A 27,382-nucleotide genomic window follows, 5' to 3' on the forward strand; every position below is an offset into this window, starting at 1 on the left:
CTGAACATAACAAGCATGTTTTTTTTTTTCCACTTGCACAAATTCATTACTAATTTTAGGTACCTAAATAATCTACTATGTTGTTACTAATGCTCACACTTGTCTGACTTATAGTCAGCCCAAGCTCACGGAATTCCTCGTGGCAAGGAGCGCAAATTTACGCCTGTCGTTGGCAACAGCCTTGAGCATCATACAGGTGACAGTGCGATTTAGCTCAGTTCCGCCCCTAATTTTTATGGAGACAACGCCGGGGGGATGGGACCGAGAGTTTTCCCACCCTTCTTCCCTTACCACCAACCTCTCGAGAAGCCTTTCGGCTCGCCGCTTATTTAGAGTGCCCCCATGCCGCACGGATACTATACATTTACAAACATCTATGCTTTTTCCGGCATTGGCACCCGAACCTTTCGGCACGGCAGTCAGCGACGCTAACCACTATACCGATTCGTCGGCTAAATAATCTATTCATTCTCTTACCTACTTTCCCATGAACAACACTTTAAAAAATAATTTAATTCGATATTTTCAGCAGTTAACGTACATGATTATTTTCGGTATCATTTGCGCTTGTTAGGAATATTTTTAATTCAGTGCGCAGACTTTTGTATGAAAGATTTGTAGGTGAATTCCTTCATATTTTCATTCAATTCCTTCATATTTTCATTCAATTCCATCATATTTTCATTCAATTCCTTCATATTTTCATTCAATTCCATCATATTTTCATTCAATTCCTTAATATTTTTATTCAATTCCTTCATATTTTCATTCAATTCCTTCATATTTTCATTCAATTCCTTCATATTTTCATTCAACGCCTTCCTCTTTTCAGGCATTGAAAGTGCTTGTATATTTATTTCCTTATTTTATCGGGCCGTAGTTGACCCCTCCTTTAATGTATCGGTTATTTGAGTAATTATGCATTTTAAATTGTTAATTAGACAAAGAAGCTTCAGTTTGTTGGATCGTATCATTTGCTTTTGTTCTTTTAATCCAAACCGAAAGAAGAAAGTTTAGGATGTTTGTTTATTTTCCATTTTTTAAAAAATAATAGAGACGTGCATAAATTTAGCTTCTAGACTTTGTTAAATCTAGTTTACTTCGCTTAAGTAGAAGGAGTTGAAATTATAAAAATAAGTGTACTTGATTATATACTTATGTACAAAGCAATTGATTACCTTAAGTTGCTATGCATTTCTTTTAGTAAAAAATCATTGTGGGTTAAAGATTTTGTGATTTAGTAAAATATCACAGTGGATTAATGGTTAAGAGTTAAAGAAAAATGAGGGGGAAAATAATTCTTATCATTGATTTAAAGCTAGAAAATGTGCATTTTTGTAATTCAAGGAGACCAAACAATATTTGCATTACTTGATGTTCCCAATACAATTTGTAAATGAACATTCTTAGTTTCTTGTTTTTACTCATTAGTGGACCTTATATACAGAACCGTAGCTAGAATTTTCGGTGAGAACTGAAGATGTCACGCTGCCTCCTGTTTGCCGAGAATGAAAAGCATTTTCATTCTAAAATTTCCTCACATTAATTTGGCGCCCCTGGATGATACGCTCCACGACAAACTCCCCTGTAGCTACGCCCCTGCTCATATAAAACAACATACTTTCAGAACTTACCCATTACAGATTTGAGCAGTACGTTTATGCTTTTTTGAAGTCTTCTTTGTATACACTAGCAATTGTGAAATCGAAATACGTATAAAATGCAGTATACGCTATCCATCTATGCGTCTGCTGTTTCTTAGCTTATATACTGACGAGATTATGATTTTTCAGTAATTTCAACTCATAAAAATAATGAACCATTTTATCAATAATTGCAAAAATTGGTTATTAGCTTTTCTGCTCTCCTCGAATATAACGTAGCCTCTGTACTTTTCGATGAAACATAAAGGCATAGAACTAGGCTTACTATGCTGCTTTTGGAAAATACTATTTTTAATACGTAAATATGTTACTGTTTTGCAAACTTTTCTTGTCAAAAGTAACTATTTTTGAAAGTTATTTAGCTCCCATATATTTTGTAATACAATACGCCATTCGTCAAGTTCATTATAGTCTACCTGTAACAATTTAAACACAGCTGTCATCGGGAAAAAAAGACAAGCAAACAGCTTCTTAGGTGGTCCTTCAATTAGTCTCCTTCAGCGCCCCGCACTGTTTTTTTAATGAGACTTCTTCGAGCTGCAAATGTTCCTTCCGCTCGCTCTTAAAGCAAATCCTTAATAAAAGGCTTAAATAAACGCTGCTTATACCTCCTTGGTATTTAATCTTCGCAAATTTCTCAGAAAATCTGATACTTTTTCTTTATCAAAACAGTTTAAACGGAAGGCTATATACATTTCTTTTGAGGGAGATAAAAAGGGGAATAAGCCATTCTATAAGAGATGCAGTGTTCCTTTACGTTTTGGTTTCCTACCCCCGTGACCAAACCAACCATTTTGCTCTGATCTTACATAAGCTTCGTAAATGTTAATCAAAAGGTCTCTGTGTAAGTCACACTTCTTCCCGGAAGGACCATTTCCTACATTAAATCACTTAATAGCTGTCTGAATGCACCATGCGTGCACTGAGAAAATGCCTGGCATAAATAAGAATCTGCTATCCTCTTTGGCGGCTGCAGTTCTCTTTGAGAACCGAAAGCGCCGCTTTTTGCACATGGATACTATAAGATTCCTGTGGCTGTTGTAACCCCTCATTAATTTCTAAACACTGGGGATTCTTGTCTTCCTCATTTCCGACCCCCGCGGGCTGCGGGTTGACTCCCCGAATGTAGTGGGAGATGACAAGCTTAATTGTTCCCATCAAACCATTCAAAACGACAGTACGGTTGGGAAGTTTGTAAGCTAAACGGCAGATTTTGACTCCGCGTTTTTAAATCCAGAAATGTCATTATTGATGTTAAGGTTATAAAATATACTTTTAAAAGCATGTTCTTTTTATGCCGTAACTGATGTTACTTCTTGAAATGATTCGTTTTAAACCTTGTTATGATTTTCGGATTGGACTGGATTACTCAAAACGGGGGTACTTAAGTATTCTGCTAATTACGCACTGCTGGAATGTTAGAAGGTTTCACATATAAAAGACTACCCTGCACATACGATGATCTTTCATACGGTAAAAAAGGGGTTGCATGTAAGACAGTTTCACATATATATTCCCATATGTTACGCAAATGTGATCCAGTTTACCTCAGAATGTCCTCCACGAAAGAATCTCTCCCCTTAAACAGATAGTATTTATGTGCTTTGCCGTATTCAAGCAAACAAACACCTATATGAATATATATTAAGGGATATTTTACACGAAACATACTAATTAACGGGCCTAAACATCACTTTAAGTTAAAAACTGAATAAATACATTTTCCTTTAACCCTTTGCGGCACAGTGTGTCCGTTCTGGACACACCTAAAAATTTCCTTCTGTACGCACAGAAAAATTGACTGAAAAAGGATTTATAGGTTACTCTGAACCTTCTTTAGTTATAGTAGATGGCAGCTCAACACAAAACCAGTCCATATATTTTAGCCATGTTTAGTTTTTTAAGACCCTCATTTTTCAAAGTAACCTTCCAGATTTTTTTAGGGTATAAAAGGAATTGTTTGAAAAGAAATGTATATGTTATTTTTTTGGCTGTATGCTAATCTCCTTATTCTATATTAGTTTTAAATTTTTACCTTGAAATCTTGCCTAAAATCAAACGGCGAACCCTAGGTGTGCCCAGACCGGGCTCACCGATAATCTAGGACACCTGAGAGTCTGCATTCTTTGTTTCTCCGCATCTCATCGGTCAGTTTATTGACAACAATGCTCGTTTCAGCACACTTTTCGAAGCGCTATTCCATCAGTGTGCCACTTTGGGCACACCCACAGAATTAAAACGATAAGTGCTATCTTCACAAAATTAGAAAATAATCATAATTATGATTTTTAAGTATTAAACTTGGGCGAATATAAGACAGGCATGGTTTTCTGAAACGGTGCTTTCATCTTCAGGTCGTTTTATATTTCGCAAACCTGTGATAGACAATAGGAGTAATATTTGTTTGAATATCAAAAGTCAATATTATATAACGGCTAATAAAATGATAAATTAAGGGCAACCTCATTCTTAGTTTTATTTTTACTAACGACTAGAATTAGAGATATCTGGGCAGGATCAGAGCTAGATTTTTGCCACCGAGCTGTGAATTAAAAAAATAGCGGTATCAGGTTCAATGTTTCTTCTAACCTTCTTCGGAAACATACAATGACCTGACTAGAACAGAGAGCTTACTAAAGCTATGTTCACTAATTGTAGTAAGTAGACAGGATACAGACGAAGGGTATACAAAACCCTTTATTTTTTTCTTTATATACAATGACTTCCGTACTTCGGAATACAATGACCCTCCACTCGGGGTCTAACTTAAAAGATATCAAAATAAAACTAAACTCTAATTTAACTTTAGAATAAGATTGGCCTTATAATAACAGAAAGCGTATGTAGCACAGAGACTGTGAACACTACAATACGTTTAATTTATCAAGAGGATTAAAACCTCTGGCCTGGAAGGCAAAGTAGCAACTGCGTAACTTCTAAGGTAAGCGGCCTGCTTCGAACTCACGGCTTCCTCTCCTCTCTGCTTGGCAAAAAGGCCACACTTAAATACTTGGCGTTCGCCAGACAACTTTGCATAAACTCCTTCACGCTTATAATTCTGGCCGGAAGTAGAAAATAAGAAGTGATAGTAAAGATTTAAAATAAAATAAACGTTAGTAAAACTTAAGATCCTTACATACTTCCCGCCAGAGTTAATTAGTTTGAAACTGAGGTCTAAAACGACCTTGTTGAAAACTTTTAGCTCTAGAAACTAACGCGAGGCCAAACTTTTACAAACATAACTTAGCTAGAAACTAGAAAATTTTAAAAGAAAGAAATTTGTTACAATAGCAGCTCCCGGAATATACAACAATCTTTTTTCTTTTTCATCTGTACTGCATCAAAACAGGAGCTTTATTCAATTCTGGTTCCTTCCAGAGATCTGGAAGGAAAACTAGTTTAATGAAATGTTACAGAATGACATTGCAAATAACATATAGAATATACTTTTCTTAACATTCTTATTTCATTCATGACTATTTTAATTATCTCTCCCCGTGCTCTCTGACATGTGTTGTAAAAACACCAAACACGAATGTGTTTCTGTCTATGTGTTCAACACTTCCTCCTACAATCAAAACACTAATGTGTTAAAATTCAACATACGAGACCTCTTAACACACCCTAATTTCAACTCTAGACCCTGAGGTACTATTCTGAAAGTGGCTAACTCTAAAGTGTAGCGTCAGAGAGCCTAACTACATCATTCAACCTTTAACACATATTCACCATGATTTAATCTTTACAGTCACACGAATAACAAATTTTTTAACATTACTTTCACTTTTACCATATCACGGTATTTCTAAACATTCAAAATAACAGTTCACATGTATACAAGAACATATCAAGATGCCGTTAATTTTACACATTTGAAAACATACATTAGTAGTACATTGTTAACTTCTATTCTTTTCAAAGCAAGTGCCAATTCTTTCTACATTGAAATAATACTACATTTCAAAAAGTCTTTCAAACTAAAACTTCTTTCTTGTTAGAATGTTTTAAATAAAATTTATACAATAACTTTTTACAATATTTAAGTCTTTATACAACGCTATTATACATCAACTTTAGTTTTACGCGCGAGTAATTGAAAAACATAATAAGAAAATCGGTCACAACTCATTTCTCGCCCTTTTGGCGATAAAGGTACACCTCGCATGAGGTAAAACTTCTTGATATCTGCCACTTGCAGTAAGAATGAAAGATTAACTTAAGTTTGTAAAGTAACATAAAATTTTACTTATCTTTGTAATATTCAGACATCCTTTTCTGGGCCCAGTCTTTAAAGGTGCTGCAGACCGTAGCTTGGTTGATCCTCCTTCTTGTACGGGCTCGCCCTTCAGTGCTTTCCTCTGGAAGCTTCCGTTTTTCACCACTACGGCCACCCTTGAACATCTTCCTTCTGTCCTCTGCTTGTGGTCTTGGCCGTTTGAAGGCAGCTGGTCTTGGTGGAACCGGAAAAATTCTGTCGTGATCCTGCTTGGACCTCGTTGTTGGCCGTTCAAATTTTTCTTGTACTTTTTCCTCCGCCGCTGATGGCCCTTCCGCAGTTCGGCGACTTTTGCTGCGGAGAGTTCTGTCGGATGAGTCAATCTTCCGTTTCACAGCCGGGTTATAGTTGCCGTCCTTTCTCCCGGTCTTTTCCACATACGTCGTCCTTCTCCCTTCTTCATTCTGGGGGTGTTCGTGAACTCTGTTTTTTGGACGGTGGAACGGCTTCTTTTTCTTTGTACCTTCAATTTTTCCGCGGGGCAATTTTCTTTTCACTTGCTTCTGTCTCTCATTGGCTTGCCCTTGTACTTGTCGTTTTCCCACCTCTGGAACTTGTACCTGCGGTGTCTGCCGTCCCGGATCCTGCAAAAGATCTGAAAAGATTTGCATTTTATTACGGTCATAGAATGGTTTTATCTGGTCAATGTTTGCGGAACAGGTTTCACCATTTCTTGCCTTTAATACTACAACAGCGTGAGTTATTTTTTCTATAACATATGGTCCTTCAAAGCGTGGGAAAAATTTGGCAGTTTTATCTTCTGGTGCTGAAGAAAGTGAATGCTTAATTTTTAGTACTTCATCCCCTACTTTATAAGTTACTCCCCGTCGTTTCAAGTCATAATACAATTTTTGTTTTCTTTGTGCTACTTCTGTATTCTTTTTTGCTTCTTTTATTAGTTTTTCTATATCACCCATTTTAAATTCTGGGGCTCTTTGTTGCACATAAAATAGTTTATCTAACGGTGTTATAATCTTTCTGCCTAGAAATAACTCAGCAGGAGTTTTTCCCGTTGTATCATGTTTTGCGGTCCTAAGGGCGAAAGCAAATTCATTGACATAGTTATCCCAGCTTTTATGAAAATTTTTAACATAACTACGGATAATTTTCACTATATTTCTGTTGACCCGTTCCGCTATATTTGATTGCGGCCGATACGGGACCATTTTTAAATGACGTATGCCCAGTTTTTGGCACATGTCTTCAAATATATTACTTACAAATTGAGGACCATTATCCGATATAACTTTTAGGGGCGCCCCGTATTTTAAAATATATTTATTTAAAATAGAATCGGTAACTAATTTCGCGGAGGCTCGTTTTAAGGGAACAATTTCGGTCCATTTACTAAAATGATCAACTATAACAAGGAGATAGCGACTTTTGTTTAACTGACTTTTTGGGAAAGGGCCCAATAAATCGATGCCGATTATTTCATTTGGAAATTCGGATTTAATACTATTTAGAAACCCGGCCGGGCGGAAATTAATATAATTAACGGCTTGACATGTTGGGCAGGACTGGACATACGCCCTTGTTAACTTTTGCAGTTCAGGAAAGTAGACTGCCTCGCGTACGCGTTGAGTAGTTTTTCGAATACCAGCATGAGAAGCTAAAGGGCTGTCATGGAGCTCTTGCAGGATATTTAATCTAAGACTAGCTGGGATAACAGGTCGAAATTCGTTGTTGGAATTCGTAGTTTTTGTATAAAATAATAGACCATCTATTAGTTCGTAATGGGCCGCCCTATTTCTTATCGCCACAATATCTTGGTGGCTAAAATTTTCAGGATCCTTCAAATACTCATAAATACTTCCAAACTCAGGATCCTTACCCAGTTCGGTTATTACAGTTTCTCGGGAATTTATTGTACACGCTGTCAGCATTGCAACTTTTACGGTATTACCCTGTTCGTCTAATTTAATTCGTGACAGGGCATCTGCTACGATATTTTCCTTTCCGGGGGTATGCTTGATTACCAGATTATATTCTTGCAGCTTGAGTGCCCATCTTATTAACCTTGGGGATAAATTTTTTCCAGAGTACAATCTAGTTACCGCCGCATGATCAGAATATACTGTTATCGGCGCCTTTCCAAAATAGACTCGGAACTTTTGCACTGCTAACAGAACTGCAAGTTCTCTCGGTCGCGGAATAGTTTCTTTGTGTTTGATTTAAAGTTCGGCTAAAAAATGCTACTGGCTGCTGATTTTGCGAAAGTACCGCTCCTACCGCATAATCCGAAGCATCCGCTGAAATTTCTAAATTTTCATCCTTTTCAGGAAATTTCAACACAGGGGCTTGCGTTAATGCTTGTTTTAATTTTTCGAAAGCACTATTGGCTTCGGCCGTCCACGAGAATCTTGCCTTTTTCCTTTTTAATTTTAACAATGGCTCAGCGATAGCCGCAAAATCTTTTATAAAGGACCTATAATATGAACAAAGTCCTAGAAAAGAAGAGAGCTTCTTTGCCGTGTTTGGAGTCGGATACTTTTGTACAGCGATTATTTTTGATTCATCTGTCTCGATCCCTTTTTGCGATATTTTGTAACCTAAATATTTTAATTCAGGGGCTGCAAATTTGCATTTTTCGACATTAACTTTTAGACCGGCCTCATTTAATAAAGAAAACACCTGTCTTAAATCCTGTACATGTTGGTCTAGATTATCACTAGTAATAATGATATCGTCTAAATAGATAAATGTGGACTTTCCGAGAACAGGTCTTAACACAATGTCCATGCATCGCTGAAATGTTGCTGGGGCGCCTGAAAGGCCAAACGGCATTCGCAAAAATGCATAAGTGCCAGACTTGGTTATAAAAGCAGTCTTAGGCACGTCCTCAGGCCTGATCCCTATTTGAAAATAACCATTCGTTAAGTCTAAAGTTGTCATAAATTTGGTTGATTTTATGTTCCTTAAAATTTCTTCTATAATCGGTAACGGATATACCGGATATTTCGTTATGGAATTTAATTTACGGTAATCAATAGCGAATCTCCACCTTTTTGGATGCTCCAAAGGATAATCATTATTTTTCTTACATAAAACCACCGGACTAGCATAACTACTTGAGATAGGCGTTACGATCTTTTTACGTAGCATATCGGTAATATGCCATTCTATAATTTTTTCCTTATTCTTATCATACCGGTATGGTTTTTGACGAACCGGCAATGCATCTCCGGTGTCAATACTATGGTTAGTAACCTGGGTAAATCCTGGAATATCACTAAATAAGGAAGCAAATTCACTTACCACTTGTCGGATTCTATCTTGCTCGTCGTTAGGCAGGTGGTCGAGATTTAACCTTGGCGGTTCAACCTTTTCTACACGCACTGGTTTCATCGTCAGCTTAAGAGACGCTTCATTAAAATCCAGTGTAGCTTGTGCGTCTGAAAGAAAGTCTATTCCTAGTATTAAGTGTGCTTGCAAATTCTTTACTATAAAAAACATCACCTTTACTTGTTCGTCCTTGATACGGATGTACAAAGGTACTTTACCTACGCACTTACATTGTTCTCCTTGCGCCGCTAATACTGTTGTATTATCCGCATTATATATGCGGTATTTGCGAAAATACTTTCTAAAAAAGACTTCTGCCACACAGGAACACTGCGCGCCGGTATCCAGGAGTGCGGTGGCCGGGATATTATTTACCAAGACTTCAATCTTCGGAAGAGTTAAATTTTTCACCATTACTGTATTTAACTTGTAGGAAGAGGGGTTTTCGTGGCCTTCGGATTTCCGCACCCTCTCGTCAGCAGAAATCCGTTTGAGTTTAAATTATTTTTTCTTTCGGTGCTTTCCTTCTTTCTCCACTGGCCTTGAGACTTTTTTTCTGGGTTGCTATTGAACTGTCGACGTTCGCCGGCTGTTTTTGAATGCTCGGGTTTCCTTGCCCACTGATTCGCTTTTTCTCCGTAGCCATGTGCTTGAGTTTGCTGTAGTCTTGGCGTACCAAATTGGTTTCGCTGTTGATATTGGCGTCTTCTTTCGACGTCCGCCGTTCTTCTACTTTCAAACTGGATTGCTAGCTCAAATAATTTTTCCAGTGTAGTCGGATTTCTCAATTCAATAAAGTCTTGCACTTGGGGTAGTAACCTCGGCAAAATCACTTGAATTATTTCAGGATCCGGACGGTTTCCATACAAGAGCTTGAAAACGTGAATTTTTCTTAAAATAAACCTGGAGAGGTTTTCCATTCTTTGTTGATATATACTGAAAAGTTCTGTTTCTAATTTCGCACGATCCCTTACAACAGGGAAGGCTTTTAGTAGGGCAGTCTTGAAATTTTCGTAGGTATAGGTGGGACTTCCTGCTTGACCCAAGAGACTTCTGCCGATACATTTGAACCAGTTAAGCGCTTGGCCCCTCAAAGCGCTGGTAGCTAAGGTAACTTTTTGAAACTCGTGCACGGGGTAGAGCATGAAGTGGTCATCCAATTTTTCCAAAAAACTGGTTACCTGTGAGTTTCCATTAAACGTTGCTTCTGGTTTCATCGAAGCGCGCATGGTCTGGACAATATACCCAAATCCTTCCAGGGCGGCAGCTGGCATTTCTGGATTCTGAGCTGTTTCTGCAGGCAGCACAGGTTCTTCTTGAAACTCGGCCATGGTTATTCTTCGTCGGGCGCCACTATCAGGTTCAATGTTTCTTCTAACCTTCTTCGGAAACATACAATGACCTGACTAGAACAGAGAGCTTACTAAAGCTATGTTCACTAATTGTAGTAAGTAGACAGGATACAGACGAAGGGTATACAAAACCCTTTATTTTTTTCTTTATATACAATGACTTCCGTACTTCGGAATACAATGACCCTCCACTCGGGGTCTAACTTAAAAGATATCAAAATAAAACTAAACTCTAATTTAACTTTAGAATAAGATTGGCCTTATAATAACAGAAAGCGTATGTAGCACAGAGACTGTGAACACTACAATACGTTTAATTTATCAAGAGGATTAAAACCTCTGGCCTGGAAGGCAAAGTAGCAACTGCGTAACTTCTAAGGTAAGCGGCCTGCTTCGAACTCACGGCTTCCTCTCCTCTCTGCTTGGCAAAAAGGCCACACTTAAATACTTGGCGTTCGCCAGACAACTTTGCATAAACTCCTTCACGCTTATAATTCTGGCCGGAAGTAGAAAATAAGAAGTGATAGTAAAGATTTAAAATAAAATAAACGTTAGTAAAACTTAAGATCCTTACATACTTCCCGCCAGAGTTAATTAGTTTGAAACTGAGGTCTAAAACGACCTTGTTGAAAACTTTTAGCTCTAGAAACTAACGCGAGGCCAAACTTTTACAAACATAACTTAGCTAGAAACTAGAAAATTTTAAAAGAAAGAAATTTGTTACAATAGCAGCTCCCGGAATATACAACAATCTTTTTTCTTTTTCATCTGTACTGCATCAAAACAGGAGCTTTATTCAATTCTGGTTCCTTCCAGAGATCTGGAAGGAAAACTAGTTTAATGAAATGTTACAGAATGACATTGCAAATAACATATAGAATATACTTTTCTTAACATTCTTATTTCATTCATGACTATTTTAATTATCTCTCCCCGTGCTCTCTGACATGTGTTGTAAAAACACCAAACACGAATGTGTTTCTGTCTATGTGTTCAACACTTCCTCCTACAATCAAAACACTAATGTGTTAAAATTCAACATACGAGACCTCTTAACACACCCTAATTTCAACTCTAGACCCTGAGGTACTATTCTGAAAGTGGCTAACTCTAAAGTGTAGCGTCAGAGAGCCTAACTACATCATTCAACCTTTAACACATATTCACCATGATTTAATCTTTACAGTCACACGAATAACAAATTTTTTAACATTACTTTCACTTTTACCATATCACGGTATTTCTAAACATTCAAAATAACAGTTCACATGTATACAAGAACATATCAAGATGCCGTTAATTTTACACATTTGAAAACATACATTAGTAGTACATTGTTAACTTCTATTCTTTTCAAAGCAAGTGCCAATTCTTTCTACATTGAAATAATACTACATTTCAAAAAGTCTTTCAAACTAAAACTTCTTTCTTGTTAGAATGTTTTAAATAAAATTTATACAATAACTTTTTACAATATTTAAGTCTTTATACAACGCTATTATACATCAACTTTAGTTTTACGCGCGAGTAATTGAAAAACATAATAAGAAAATCGGTCACAACTCATTTCTCGCCCTTTTGGCGATAAAGGTACACCTCGCATGAGGTAAAACTTCTTGATATCTGCCACTTGCAGTAAGAATGAAAGATTAACTTAAGTTTGTAAAGTAACATAAAATTTTACTTATCTTTGTAATATTCAGACATCCTTTTCTGGGCCCAGTCTTTAAAGGTGCTGCAGACCGTAGCTTGGTTGATCCTCCTTCTTGTACGGGCTCGCCCTTCAGTGCTTTCCTCTGGAAGCTTCCGTTTTTCACCACTACGGCCACCCTTGAACATCTTCCTTCTGTCCTCTGCTTGTGGTCTTGGCCGTTTGAAGGCAGCTGGTCTTGGTGGAACCGGAAAAATTCTGTCGTGATCCTGCTTGGACCTCGTTGTTGGCCGTTCAAATTTTTCTTGTACTTTTTCCTCCGCCGCTGATGGCCCTTCCGCAGTTCGGCGACTTTTGCTGCGGAGAGTTCTGTCGGATGAGTCAATCTTCCGTTTCACAGCCGGGTTATAGTTGCCGTCCTTTCTCCCGGTCTTTTCCACATACGTCGTCCTTCTCCCTTCTTCATTCTGGGGGTGTTCGTGAACTCTGTTTTTTGGACGGTGGAACGGCTTCTTTTTCTTTGTACCTTCAATTTTTCCGCGGGGCAATTTTCTTTTCACTTGCTTCTGTCTCTCATTGGCTTGCCCTTGTACTTGTCGTTTTCCCACCTCTGGAACTTGTACCTGCGGTGTCTGCCGTCCCGGATCCTGCAAAAGATCTGAAAAGATTTGCATTTTATTACGGTCATAGAATGGTTTTATCTGGTCAATGTTTGCGGAACAGGTTTCACCATTTCTTGCCTTTAATACTACAACAGCGTGAGTTATTTTTTCTATAACATATGGTCCTTCAAAGCGTGGGAAAAATTTGGCAGTTTTATCTTCTGGTGCTGAAGAAAGTGAATGCTTAATTTTTAGTACTTCATCCCCTACTTTATAAGTTACTCCCCGTCGTTTCAAGTCATAATACAATTTTTGTTTTCTTTGTGCTACTTCTGTATTCTTTTTTGCTTCTTTTATTAGTTTTTCTATATCACCCATTTTAAATTCTGGGGCTCTTTGTTGCACATAAAATAGTTTATCTAACGGTGTTATAATCTTTCTGCCTAGAAATAACTCAGCAGGAGTTTTTCCCGTTGTATCATGTTTTGCGGTCCTAAGGGCGAAAGCAAATTCATTGACATAGTTATCCCAGCTTTTATGAAAATTTTTAACATAACTACGGATAATTTTCACTATATTTCTGTTGACCCGTTCCGCTATATTTGATTGCGGCCGATACGGGACCATTTTTAAATGACGTATGCCCAGTTTTTGGCACATGTCTTCAAATATATTACTTACAAATTGAGGACCATTATCCGATATAACTTTTAGGGGCGCCCCGTATTTTAAAATATATTTATTTAAAATAGAATCGGTAACTAATTTCGCGGAGGCTCGTTTTAAGGGAACAATTTCGGTCCATTTACTAAAATGATCAACTATAACAAGGAGATAGCGACTTTTGTTTAACTGACTTTTTGGGAAAGGGCCCAATAAATCGATGCCGATTATTTCATTTGGAAATTCGGATTTAATACTATTTAGAAACCCGGCCGGGCGGAAATTAATATAATTAACGGCTTGACATGTTGGGCAGGACTGGACATACGCCCTTGTTAACTTTTGCAGTTCAGGAAAGTAGACTGCCTCGCGTACGCGTTGAGTAGTTTTTCGAATACCAGCATGAGAAGCTAAAGGGCTGTCATGGAGCTCTTGCAGGATATTTAATCTAAGACTAGCTGGGATAACAGGTCGAAATTCGTTGTTGGAATTCGTAGTTTTTGTATAAAATAATAGACCATCTATTAGTTCGTAATGGGCCGCCCTATTTCTTATCGCCACAATATCTTGGTGGCTAAAATTTTCAGGATCCTTCAAATACTCATAAATACTTCCAAACTCAGGATCCTTACCCAGTTCGGTTATTACAGTTTCTCGGGAATTTATTGTACACGCTGTCAGCATTGCAACTTTTACGGTATTACCCTGTTCGTCTAATTTAATTCGTGACAGGGCATCTGCTACGATATTTTCCTTTCCGGGGGTATGCTTGATTACCAGATTATATTCTTGCAGCTTGAGTGCCCATCTTATTAACCTTGGGGATAAATTTTTTCCAGAGTACAATCTAGTTACCGCCGCATGATCAGAATATACTGTTATCGGCGCCTTTCCAAAATAGACTCGGAACTTTTGCACTGCTAACAGAACTGCAAGTGCCTCTCTCTCGGTCGCGGAATAGTTTCTTTGTGTTTGATTTAAAGTTCGGCTAAAAAATGCTACTGGCTGCTGATTTTGCGAAAGTACCGCTCCTACCGCATAATCCGAAGCATCCGCTGAAATTTCTAAATTTTCATCCTTTTCAGGAAATTTCAACACAGGGGCTTGCGTTAATGCTTGTTTTAATTTTTCGAAAGCACTATTGGCTTCGGCCGTCCACGAGAATCTTGCCTTTTTCCTTTTTAATTTTAACAATGGCTCAGCGATAGCCGCAAAATCTTTTATAAAGGACCTATAATATGAACAAAGTCCTAGAAAAGAAGAGAGCTTCTTTGCCGTGTTTGGAGTCGGATACTTTTGTACAGCGATTATTTTTGATTCATCTGTCTCGATCCCTTTTTGCGATATTTTGTAACCTAAATATTTTAATTCAGGGGCTGCAAATTTGCATTTTTCGACATTAACTTTTAGACCGGCCTCATTTAATAAAGAAAACACCTGTCTTAAATCCTGTACATGTTGGTCTAGATTATCACTAGTAATAATGATATCGTCTAAATAGATAAATGTGGACTTTCCGAGAACAGGTCTTAACACAATGTCCATGCATCGCTGAAATGTTGCTGGGGCGCCTGAAAGGCCAAACGGCATTCGCAAAAATGCATAAGTGCCAGACTTGGTTATAAAAGCAGTCTTAGGCACGTCCTCAGGCCTGATCCCTATTTGAAAATAACCATTCGTTAAGTCTAAAGTTGTCATAAATTTGGTTGATTTTATGTTCCTTAAAATTTCTTCTATAATCGGTAACGGATATACCGGATATTTCGTTATGGAATTTAATTTACGGTAATCAATAGCGAATCTCCACCTTTTTGGATGCTCCAAAGGATAATCATTATTTTTCTTACATAAAACCACCGGACTAGCATAACTACTTGAGATAGGCGTTACGATCTTTTTACGTAGCATATCGGTAATATGCCATTCTATAATTTTTTCCTTATTCTTATCATACCGGTATGGTTTTTGACGAACCGGCAATGCATCTCCGGTGTCAATACTATGGTTAGTAACCTGGGTAAATCCTGGAATATCACTAAATAAGGAAGCAAATTCACTTACCACTTGTCGGATTCTATCTTGCTCGTCGTTAGGCAGGTGGTCGAGATTTAACCTTGGCGGTTCAACCTTTTCTACACGCACTGGTTTCATCGTCAGCTTAAGAGACGCTTCATTAAAATCCAGTGTAGCTTGTGCGTCTGAAAGAAAGTCTATTCCTAGTATTAAGTGTGCTTGCAAATTCTTTACTATAAAAAACATCACCTTTACTTGTTCGTCCTTGATACGGATGTACAAAGGTACTTTACCTACGCACTTACATTGTTCTCCTTGCGCCGCTAATACTGTTGTATTATCCGCATTATATATGCGGTATTTGCGAAAATACTTTCTAAAAAAGACTTCTGCCACACAGGAACACTGCGCGCCGGTATCCAGGAGTGCGGTGGCCGGGATATTATTTACCAAGACTTCAATCTTCGGAAGAGTTAAATTTTTCACCATTACTGTATTTAACTTGTAGGAAGAGGGGTTTTCGTGGCCTTCGGATTTCCGCACCCTCTCGTCAGCAGAAATCCGTTTGAGTTTAAATTATTTTTTCTTTCGGTGCTTTCCTTCTTTCTCCACTGGCCTTGAGACTTTTTTTCTGGGTTGCTATTGAACTGTCGACGTTCGCCGGCTGTTTTTGAATGCTCGGGTTTCCTTGCCCACTGATTCGCTTTTTCTCCGTAGCCATGTGCTTGAGTTTGCTGTAGTCTTGGCGTACCAAATTGGTTTCGCTGTTGATATTGGCGTCTTCTTTCGACGTCCGCCGTTCTTCTACTTTCAAACTGGATTGCTAGCTCAAATAATTTTTCCAGTGTAGTCGGATTTCTCAATTCAATAAAGTCTTGCACTTGGGGTAGTAACCTCGGCAAAATCACTTGAATTATTTCAGGATCCGGACGGTTTCCATACAAGAGCTTGAAAACGTGAATTTTTCTTAAAATAAACCTGGAGAGGTTTTCCATTCTTTGTTGATATATACTGAAAAGTTCTGTTTCTAATTTCGCACGATCCCTTACAACAGGGAAGGCTTTTAGTAGGGCAGTCTTGAAATTTTCGTAGGTATAGGTGGGACTTCCTGCTTGACCCAAGAGACTTCTGCCGATACATTTGAACCAGTTAAGCGCTTGGCCCCTCAAAGCGCTGGTAGCTAAGGTAACTTTTTGAAACTCGTGCACGGGGTAGAGCATGAAGTGGTCATCCAATTTTTCCAAAAAACTGGTTACCTGTGAGTTTCCATTAAACGTTGCTTTTGGTTTCATCGAAGCGCGCATGGTCTGGACAATATACCCAAATCCTTCCAGGGCGGCAGCTGGCATTTCTGGATTCTGAGCTGTTTCTGCAGGCAGCACAGGTTCTTCTTGAAACTCGGCCATGGTTATTCTTCGTCGGGCGCCACTATCAGGTTCAATGTTTCTTCTAACCTTCTTCGGAAACATACAATGACCTGACTAGAACAGAGAGCTTACTAAAGCTATGTTCACTAATTGTAGTAAGTAGACAGGATACAGACGAAGGGTATACAAAACCCTTTATTTTTTTCTTTATATACAATGACTTCCGTACTTCGGAATACAATGACCCTCCACTCGGGGTCTAACTTAAAAGATATCAAAATAAAACTAAACTCTAATTTAACTTTAGAATAAGATTGGCCTTATAATAACAGAAAGCGTATGTAGCACAGAGACTGTGAACACTACAATACGTTTAATTTATCAAGAGGATTAAAACCTCTGGCCTGGAAGGCAAAGTAGCAACTGCGTAACTTCTAAGGTAAGCGGCCTGCTTCGAACTCACGGCTTCCTCTCCTCTCTGCTTGGCAAAAAGGCCACACTTAAATACTTGGCGTTCGCCAGACAACTTTGCATAAACTCCTTCACGCTTATAATTCTGGCCGGAAGTAGAAAATAAGAAGTGATAGTAAAGATTTAAAATAAAATAAACGTTAGTAAAACTTAAGATCCTTACAGCGGCTTTGAGAAATTTTTTCATTTTCAATTTTTTTTCGTACTACAAGAAATATTTTACCGAAGAAAGGAGATGTAATTAAATTATGTGTGGAAAAAAACTGTGGATTTAAATTCTGTGAGACGTTTTTAAATTTCTAATTTGGCACAGTTATGAGACAGTAATTATGAGGCAGAGTATGAAAGACTGAGTACTATGAGAGAAAGTATGAAAGACTGAGTATTATAAGACAAAGCATGAAGCAGAGTTGTTTTTTTTTTTAATTATAAAACAGAGTTACTGTTAACTGGAGAAGGCTATTAAGTTTTTGAGTTTTTAGTTTATCCTTGCTAAGTACTCCTTTAACCACATATCTCATTGTAAACATTGAATAGCATGGCTTTTTTAAATTTAACATTTTTTATATCACTGAAACAGTAACATTTTATCTGTAACTCTACATGTTTTTGCTCAGACTTCACTATATTTTCACGGTTTTAATGTAAATAAACGGTTAGGTTTAATTTAACGAGCACAAAAAAGAAATGCATATATTCGTGAAATAATGTGTTAGAAGCAAGTGAAATAAAGAAACCCCAATTTTTTGTGGTAAAACATTTATATGGAGCTCTGTTGTAATATATTTTTGACGTTATTTATAATGTTGAGTCTCACAGAAAACTCTTATTCATTATTTTAAATTTGTTTATGTATTCTGACCGATATTCGTTAAAATTTTCTTAAACCTTCTGGCTAAGGCAGTATTGTAGTTGTGTCTGGTAGATACAATTACACAAATCAGAAATATATTGGCTGCTCAGTATTTAGGAATGTTACATATAAAGCTTTCATGATTTGGTTAGAGGTTACTTGAGTATGACAAGGCACAAGGAGCTCTCTGCATTAGAGTAGCGATGCCTTTGTGGTGAATTTCCGAAAACAAACTGGCTCGTATTCACGTTACACATGGGGAAATCACGAAAACCAACCATGCAGCCAGCCTATTCACCTGGTATCGAACCAAGGTAAAATTCCCAGTATTCAGCAGCCAATTTATGATTTGCCTCATCATGAACGTTTTAATGAAGCATTTCACAGTCCGCTAAGCGCTGAAAGTAAAAACACATACAAGTTCTCAAAAATCAATGGACAGGCAGTGCGCTTGGGCAGCTTAACAAGGAAGATCTCTGATAATAAGCTTAACTACTTTTTAAATGGTTATACATATATGTGTAATAAAAACGAATTTAGAAGTACTAATCTAGGAACACCGAGACGTAGAAACGCAGAAATACTGATGGTGAAGCACGTAGAGCATACTAAAGAGGAAGGAAGAAATCTGATTGTGCAGAATGCTAAAATGTGAAATCCGTAATAACTAAGAAACTTGGCAGTCGAGGTGGATTAAATTCCATTTTTATTTAAATTAACATTGTGGCCCAAATTCACTTGGCACTCTAATCGGCTTATTTCCAGAACATTTACATTGTTGATACTAACTGTTGTGATAGGAAAAGAGCATAACGAAATAGCGTCCAAAGGGCGGCAAAGATAACAGCTCAGGTGCGCTTTTATACAGTATGGAAGCTCACCAAGAGAAGGTTTGGGTTTAGGTTAGAAAGGTTTCACTTCTCAAAACCTTGAGTTCAAGTTTCGAACTAGCTACGTCATCAGCGTTATGCAAAGCATATGACGCACTAGATTAATCTAGAAATCGCTCAGTCAGCAAAGTTATGACTGCTTTCAGAATACAGAGAGGAAATACCCAAATTAAAAATGAGGAAGAAAGAAGCTAATTATTAATTATGAAGCTGATTTACAAACTTTTATCTTACATATTCTCGCCCTTCAAAGAGAAAAAGGCTTGTCGACAGAAAAGCCTTTTAAAAGAAAGCATTAAAGCACTAGCGAAACAAGGAAAATACAGTTTTGGGGGGAAAAATCACAAAATTTTGATCAAATAATTCTTTAAAATAACAAAATCTTGTAGATGTTTTTAACAATAAATGAAAATTGAAGATGCTATAGAAATTTTGAAAGTCTGCGTCAAAATTCTATTGAAATTTTGAGAGTTTGGAAGTTCATCGTTCTGTAAAAGCACTGCAATGAATGTTGTATTTTTGAAGAAAAAACGGGAAGAGTTCACGGTACTGTAAAATCTGTGCTTGAGTAACATAATCATAATATTTTGTAGTCCTTAGCTTGAAAGTCTTTCGTAAAAAGTTTAGTTGTCAATATGAATCCAAAATTTTCTTTTGCATATTCATGAAATTTGTGTTAAAATTAATAATTTAACAATCATTTAAAATAACCCACATTTTCTTAACTGTAAAGCATTGCAAAATTAAACTGTGTTTGTGAACATCTCTACATGTTGTTAACGTTTCTACGTGTTACTCAGCTCAGATCGCAAACAATATAACTGCTGCTTTTAGAATTCAGAACGAAAAGAATTCAGCAAAGTTTGGTAAAATGGTTTCAATAAATTTTTCTCTGATTTATGGAGTTTGAATGCTATTCGTATCGTGCAAAAAGCTACAAAATTAATTAATTAATAAAAGAAATAAATAAAATGCGGGGAATATACATATTTTATTTCATTCTTATATGTATTCAAGAGATAATAATTAAATCAAAATTAAACCAAGAAAGGTAGGCTACATCCTAACAGGAAATAAATATGCTAAAATAAAAACAAAAACATTTCAAACTACAAAAACAACTCAATAAAATTAAGAAAACTGATATAAAATAAAAAAATATCTATAAAATTTATAAAATTTGTTGAAAATTTCCCTGCGCTTTATCAAAAAGCAGCCGAAGAATTTTCAACAGAACAACTTTTCTGAATTCTGTCTATATGATTGTTAATACTGACATTTTAAGATACTATTAGAAATCTTATATATTTAGTAAATTTGTACAAAGAAAATGTAGTGAAAATTAAAATAATTATTTTTTTTAAATGCAACAAAATAATTTATAAAAATATTTTAGTTAATTGTCAACAAACCCCATCTTAATTTGAAGTTCCTCAAAATTTACCGTCCGTTCAATATCCCTACAACATAAATGTAGTGGAATTTAATGTAAAATTTGAAAACCCGCCTTTTTTACTTATAGTCCATTAAGCTACACTTGCCAGAAATACTGCATATATGCCTTGAGTTCATATTTAGGATAAAGTCTATAATCAAAGAGCTAAAAACTGAATTACTATGACTAATAATTTTTTCCTTTTTTAGGAGAATAAATAGAATCAACAGCATCGAAGTACAAAATGTGCTTAATTTTATAACTAAAAAAGGAATAGCTAAATGTAACTAAATTCTTACGATACTTCGGAATGAAAAAATATTTTCCCCTTGTTATGAGCTAAAAGTTTTTTTTAACAGCTTGCTGAAAGACATGGATTAGAAATCTCTATTAATTGTAAACGTTTGAATTATTTGAAATCCTTACCAAGAGCTGATTTGGGGGAACTTTTACCCTGAGTGCATAAAAACGAAAGAACAAAAAATAAGCTAACTTCCCCCTTTTTAAATCTTCCAGAAGCTTGGGGTATGGAATGAGCAGGAAGCTCGACTAAAGGAAAATGTTTACGATGCACAACAAGGAATCTGAAATCAGATTTATTTGATCGGGACATAGCACGATAGGACTATCTGTCTAAGAAAGGAATGCCTTCTTTGATGACTTTCTAAGGACACCTAGCTCATATCCACTGTTAGACTTTTAGAAGACCAACGAAAACATAGATGCAACCAGCCGTTCACCTGAAACTGAACTCCTTTCGAACTGCCGCCTACCAGCGGCCGAGCGGTAAAGTCGCTGAACACTGGTAGTTCGGTCCGAGGTTCGAATCCCGCGAACGGGCTGGTTGCATGGGTGTTTTCGTGGTTTTCCCAATGTGTAACGTGTATACGAGCCAGTTTCCCTTAGAGACTCCTCCACGAAGACATCCCTCCCCTTAGGCAGATAGCCCTCGAGGCTTTGCCGTAATTAAATAACCTAACCTTTCGAACTACCAGAACTCAGAGTACGCTGACCTCTCGACCGCTGGTTGGCAAAGCTGAAGTTAGCTACGCATTGCATATATAGGGGGTTTCAGCAAATCGGTTGCAAACTTTCAGGAGAGACAGGGTACACCTAGACCAGTGATAGCCAAACCGTCGATCGCTAGCTACTAGTGGCTCGCTGGGATATTTTCAGTAGCTCGCAGGGACATTTTCGATAGATCGCGTTAACGCTCCTGTTGGCTAACCTTGATTCCTCCATTAAGTTGACACTGACGACAGGAGCCCGCACGTCAACAACGGCTTGTTTCTCATGCGCAATTGCCATCGTCAGCCTCATCTCGTAGGTGATTGTATACGCGTGAGGTTGTGCAAGTTTATGTTTTTCGTGAGTATATGAGACATTTCCTAATTTGGATAGTTTGATTTATGCACTGGTACTAAGCCTGGTCTGTTTTAATGATGGCGTGTGCAAGAAGAATCTCTCTATCTCTTTTTTTTTCGGATTGGGAAACCGATTACTTCTTTACCCAGTTAAAGGATAAATGTGTGTGTTTACTGTGCTATGCAAGTATTTCGCAACTGATACACTTGCATAGCTCAGTTGTACTGTGGTATGCAAGTGTATAAGTTGCGAAAAATGGGAACGCCGAACGTCACTTCAAAATCGTTTACGCAGGGATTGAAAAGAATTTCCCACTGAATTCTGCTGTAAAAAAAGAAAAGTAAGGCAGCTAAAACCTAAACTTAATGCTCAACAATAAACTTTATAAAAAAATCATTAAAGAAGAACAAGGGAGCAACTAAGGAGTCATTTCGAGTTTCAAATATTATTGCACAAAATACGAAACCATAGGAAGTCGGTGAAATAATCAAAGCTGCATTTTTAGAAGCTGCAGATGCATTATTTGACAGTTTCAAAAATAAAACTGAAAAATGTGTTCTATTAAATCTGTACAGCTTTCTGAAAATACAGTAATGAGAAGGTTATGAGTTCTGATCTTGCTCCTTAAAACTGACTTTGATTGCTGCAGCTATTTCTCCGGCAACTTGACGAATTGTCTGGCATAATTGATACAGCTCAGTTGGCCGTTGATGTAAGAACGGTTTTTGTGTCATTTTGAAATAAGCGAGGAGCTAGTAAAGATCATACCGTTAATAAGGAGCACTACAGGACAGGACATATTTTTAGCTGTTAAAGATCTTCTCAACTCTGAAAATATTCTTACAAATAAGTTGGTGGGCTTAGCAACTGATGGAGCTCCTGCGATGTTAGGCAGAGGAAAGGGATTCATAAACTTGTGTCGTAAAGACAGCAGCTTTCCGAAGTTTCTGTATTACCAATGAGTAATACACCAGGAGTTACTATATGGAACGTTTTTAAGTATGATGTTATGTTGTAGAGACATTAGGTTAATTGGAAAAGCCGGAGAGATGAAAAATTAGCAACCGCCTTCGACGGGAATCGAACTACGGACCTCTGGAATACCAGCCCAGTGCGCAGAATTACTACACCACGAAGGCATGTTGGGAGTTCTGCGCAGGTCGGAATCCATGTTGTTTGTTGATTTGTGAGCTCGTCGTAAAAAGGTTTATTTTCTGGTAATTATTGGAACTGTGATCTTTATTTTGTGTTATTCTGAATGTGTATTCGTTCCGGTTTACGTAATGGTGTCACAATCTGCATTATTTCAATGATTCATCAAGATATAAGCATTTTAAAATCGGCTTTATGCCAGTTTGCTCATTTGCATATGTAGCGTAAGTTTATGTTTTTTTTTATCCTTTGAATCAACTATTTAACTTGAATCTGACTTGCAATTTGGATTACTTACATGTTTTCTGAACTGTGTGCTGTAAACTTTTGAAATCGGGTGTTTGTTTTTAGAGATATTAACTACTTTACTTCGTATGTGAACTCCTTACAATATGATTCGTATTATTGTGCATATTATAGCTGTGATATTTCAGTTGTGTGTTTTGGAAAGCTTATGAGCTCCGATTCAAATATTGGTGCTACAACCTGGATTTTCTTAAGAATTCGTGAAGTTATAAGCATTTTATAATCAGTTTCATGCCTAATAGCTCATTTGCATACACAGCATAAATTATTGTTTATTTCTCTATAAATTTATTTTTTGGCTTGAATTTGACCTGTAATTCAGATTACTTATATGTTTATTGAGCTGTGTACTGAAATCTGATGGAAACAAATACTTGTTTTTAAAGATTTTTGATATATGAGCTTTTCACGATATAATTTGTATTATTGTGCATATTATAGCGGTGACATTTATTTTGTGTGTTTTTGAAAGTTTAGAAGCTCCGATTTAGATATTTGTGCTACAATCTGGTTTATTTCAAGAATTCATGAAGTTATAAGCATTTTAAATCGGTTTCATGCGTAGCAGCTCATTTGCATACACAGCGTAAATTATCGTTTATTTCGCTATAAATTGGCAATTGAGTTGGATTTTGACCTCTAATCCAGATTACTTATTTGTTTATTGAGCTGTGTACTGAAATCTGATGAAAACAAATACTTATTTTTAAAGATTTTTTTTATATAAGCTTTTCACGATATAATTTGTATTATTGTGCATATTATAGCTGTGACTTTTATTTTGTGTGTTTTTGAAAATTTAGAAGCTCGGATTTAGATTTTAGTATTACAATTTGGTTTAGCTCAAGAATTCATGAAGTTATAAGCATTTTAAAATCGGTTTCATGCGTAACAGCTCATTTGCATACACAGCGTAAATTATCGTTTATTTCTCTATAAATTGACAATTTAGTTGGATTTTGACCTGTAATTCAGATTACTGGGTGGAGTAGACTTTAAGGTACCCCTTGTATTATGGCGAAGTTGTTTGATTTATCGCCAAGTTGTTGTTTCATTAATGGTAGCCTGAGTAGTTGAATGTTATGGAAACCCTATTGTGACGTAATCGGGTGCATGATTCTGGGAAATTTTGAATCATGGGATGTTTTGTAAGCGTTTTTGTGGTGTGTGTTAAAACCGTTTAGATGGATTTGAATGGGTCTGTAGGAAGACAGGTTCAGATGGTCAATATGTGAAGCGTTCGATTAGAAAGAATACCTGGTTTGAAAAAAGTCATTTTGAGTATGATTGATATTTTGATTTTTACGGATCTCTGGGTGTACGAAGCTAACTCGAAAATCATGGTAAGTGAATATTTGCTTTTAATAGTGCTTAAATGTATAGCATGTTTTTCCTTTTTTATGTTATTTTATTGTTTGGTTTAAAATGTATTTTACTGAGATTATGTATTTTTTGTTTGCCAATATTGTAGACTTTGGTGCTCCTTTGACTTTTTAAGTGAAAATATATAGATGTGTACATGGACAAAGTAAAGGGAGTGCGCAATGCAATTTTGTGCAATTCTGAGATTTTTTTTTAAGTGAAAATAGGTCGACGTGTACATGGATAAAGTCAAAGGAGTGCGCAATGCCATTTTTGTTCAATTCGGGTTTTTTTTTTAAAGTGAAAATAAGTTGATGTGTACATGGATACCGAGTTTGTGCAATTGTTTGTCTTGTTATTTTGGCGCTTCGCAAGCCAAAATAACGAGTCAAAGAGTTGAACAAAATCGCTATCCATGTACCGCCAAGTTTCGCCAAGGGGTACTCTAAATTATACTTTTACCAGATTACTTATTTGTTTATTGAGCTGTGTACCGAAATCTAATGGAAACAAATACTTATTTTTAAAAGATTTTTTATATATGAGCTTTTCACGATATAATTTGTATTATTGTGCATATTATAGCAGTGGCTTTTATTTTGTGTGTTTTTGAAAGTTTAGAAGCTCCGATTTAGATATTTGTGCTACAATCTGGTTTATTTCAAGAATTCATGAAGTTATAAGCATTTTAAAATCGGTTTCGGTTGATCTTTACATTACGGTAACTGGTAGTTTGGCGACATTTTGGAGGCGATAAAGGTTACTACCTGGGACTTTGGTAATAATGTGAGCAGTACTGAGTTCCGATTACGCATTATTTTGTGTGGGGGAAATGCGAGATCATGGGATATGTCATGTGATATTAATGGACGAATTACGGTTCTTTAATCGGAAAAGGGGGGAAATCGGGAAAAAATCTGGAAATTTTGTATTTGGCTTTATTCTGTGTTGTGTGAAATAGTGTTTGTGAATTTTTGGATCCCATGGCCGTAAGTAAAGTGAATTCGAAATGGGTATTTAGTGGTATTGAAAAGGATAGTAAGAAATGTTTTTTAAGGTTGTGTGAGAGAGAAATAAACATGTTTTATTATGTTATTTATTTTACCTGGTATCTTGCTTTGAAAGATAAGTATGATTTTAAAGATTCTGAAAGAGAATGAAGAAAAGTGTATCCGCCACGTAATGAAGATTCTGAAGGAGATTAGGTAAGTTAGTATTTTTAATTATTTTTATGCATTGTTGGAAATGTAAGGTGGAAAGGAATTTGGTATTATTGGGAAAATTGTTATTAGCAATAATTTAGTTTAAAGTAATTAGGATTGAGGTAATTTTTATTAATTGAATGTATGTGCTCATGTATATTTTAAGTGGTGTTTTTGAATTTAATTATATTTTAATGAAATGATAGTTATTTTGTGAATTTTATACTTGTAGGAATTTGGTGTATGTTTAAGTTGAAATAAATGTGCATGGAAATAATTTAAATATTTGATAATAAATATTTGTAATGCTTCATGTATGAATTCGTTGGTGACGTGTATAATGTAATAGATGATTTAGAGGTAAAAGTTTTTGGATATTTTATTTATTTTATATGTGGAAATGTTCATATTTGTAAAGGGTAAATACTTTTTCGCGATCAGGTAATTTCATATATGTTCTTTTTACCGGGTTTAAAGATTGAGAAAATTGTCATGTATTTTCGTGAAATTTTTCGAATTTATGAGAAAAAAGCAGTGTACATGGATATAGTGAAGAGTGTGCGCAATGCCATTTTTGTGCAATTCTGGGATGTTTTTTTAAGTAAAAATAAGTCGGCGTGTACATGGTTTATGTGTATGTGTTATTTTGAAAAACGCGTAAGGTGTATGGTATTGTGCACTTTTTCTGAATTTTGCAGTGAATATTTGTCATGATTAAGCAGTTTTGTTTGATAAAATTTCTAGCATAAGTGTAATTCGGCTAGTAGATTGTTGGAAGAAGTGTTCAATAGATAAGAAGAAAAGAAACATGTCTTTACTTCGTGAAGACAAAATGGCGGCGGGGAAAAAAAAATAGAGGGTTGCTGTAGGGGAGTTGGTCGCCAAATGTTCGCCAAAAAATCGCCAAGTTACCGTAATGTAAAGATCAACCTCGGTTTCATGCGTAACAGCTCATTTGCATACACAGCGTATATTTCTATATAAATTGACAATTTAGTTGGATTTGACCTGTAATTCCGATTACTTATTTGTTTATTGAGCTGTGTACTGAAATCTGATGAAAACAAATACTTATATCAAATATCAGCCCAAATATCTATAAAAATATGAGCTCTTCACTTTATAATTTGTATTATTGTGCATATTACAGCTGTGATTTTTATTTTGTGTGTTTTTGAAAATTTAGAAGCTCCGATTTAGATTTTAGTACTACAGTTTGGTTTATCTCAGGAATTCATGAAGTTATAAGCATTTTTGAATCGTTTTTATGCGTAATAGCTCATTTGCATACACAGCGTAAATTTTCGTTTTTTTCCTCCTTAAATCTACAGTTTACCTGGAATTTGATTTAGAACTCAGATTGTCTATATGTTTATTATATAGTTTAGATTGTGATTTTACTATTGTGACTGTTATTATTGAATTTTAAGCTCATTTAGACTATTTTGAGTGTATTTTATGTGATTTTAATTG

At 36.3% G+C, this 27,382-nt stretch overlaps 1 protein-coding gene and 1 long non-coding RNA gene across 8 annotated transcripts in view; one reads left to right on the plus strand and one right to left on the minus strand.

The window, feature by feature from the left end:
- LOC118186993 (doublesex- and mab-3-related transcription factor 2-like) overlaps positions 1-27,382 on the minus strand; it is a 178,490-nt gene that overhangs the window by 44,195 nt on the left and 106,913 nt on the right. The window lies entirely within an intron of this gene.
- Positions 23,065-27,382, plus strand: part of LOC118186994 (uncharacterized) — a 104,044-nt gene continuing 99,726 nt past the window's right edge. Inside the window, exon 1 of one of the 6 annotated variants that reach the window (XR_015038306.1) lies at positions 23,065-23,263. This is a non-coding gene — a long non-coding RNA (uncharacterized LOC118186994). Of the gene's footprint in view, positions 23,264-24,564; positions 24,689-25,698; positions 25,913-27,382 lie in introns of those variants that run through there. The other 5 variants (XR_015038311.1, XR_015038307.1, XR_015038312.1 and 2 more) reach the window with 5 other exon arrangements.

Source organism: Stegodyphus dumicola, chromosome X1, assembly GCF_044657685.1.
Source record: "Stegodyphus dumicola isolate Sdum_Otavi_A_Nest chromosome X1, ASM4465768v1".
Taxonomy (NCBI): Eukaryota; Metazoa; Arthropoda; class Arachnida; order Araneae; family Eresidae; genus Stegodyphus; species Stegodyphus dumicola.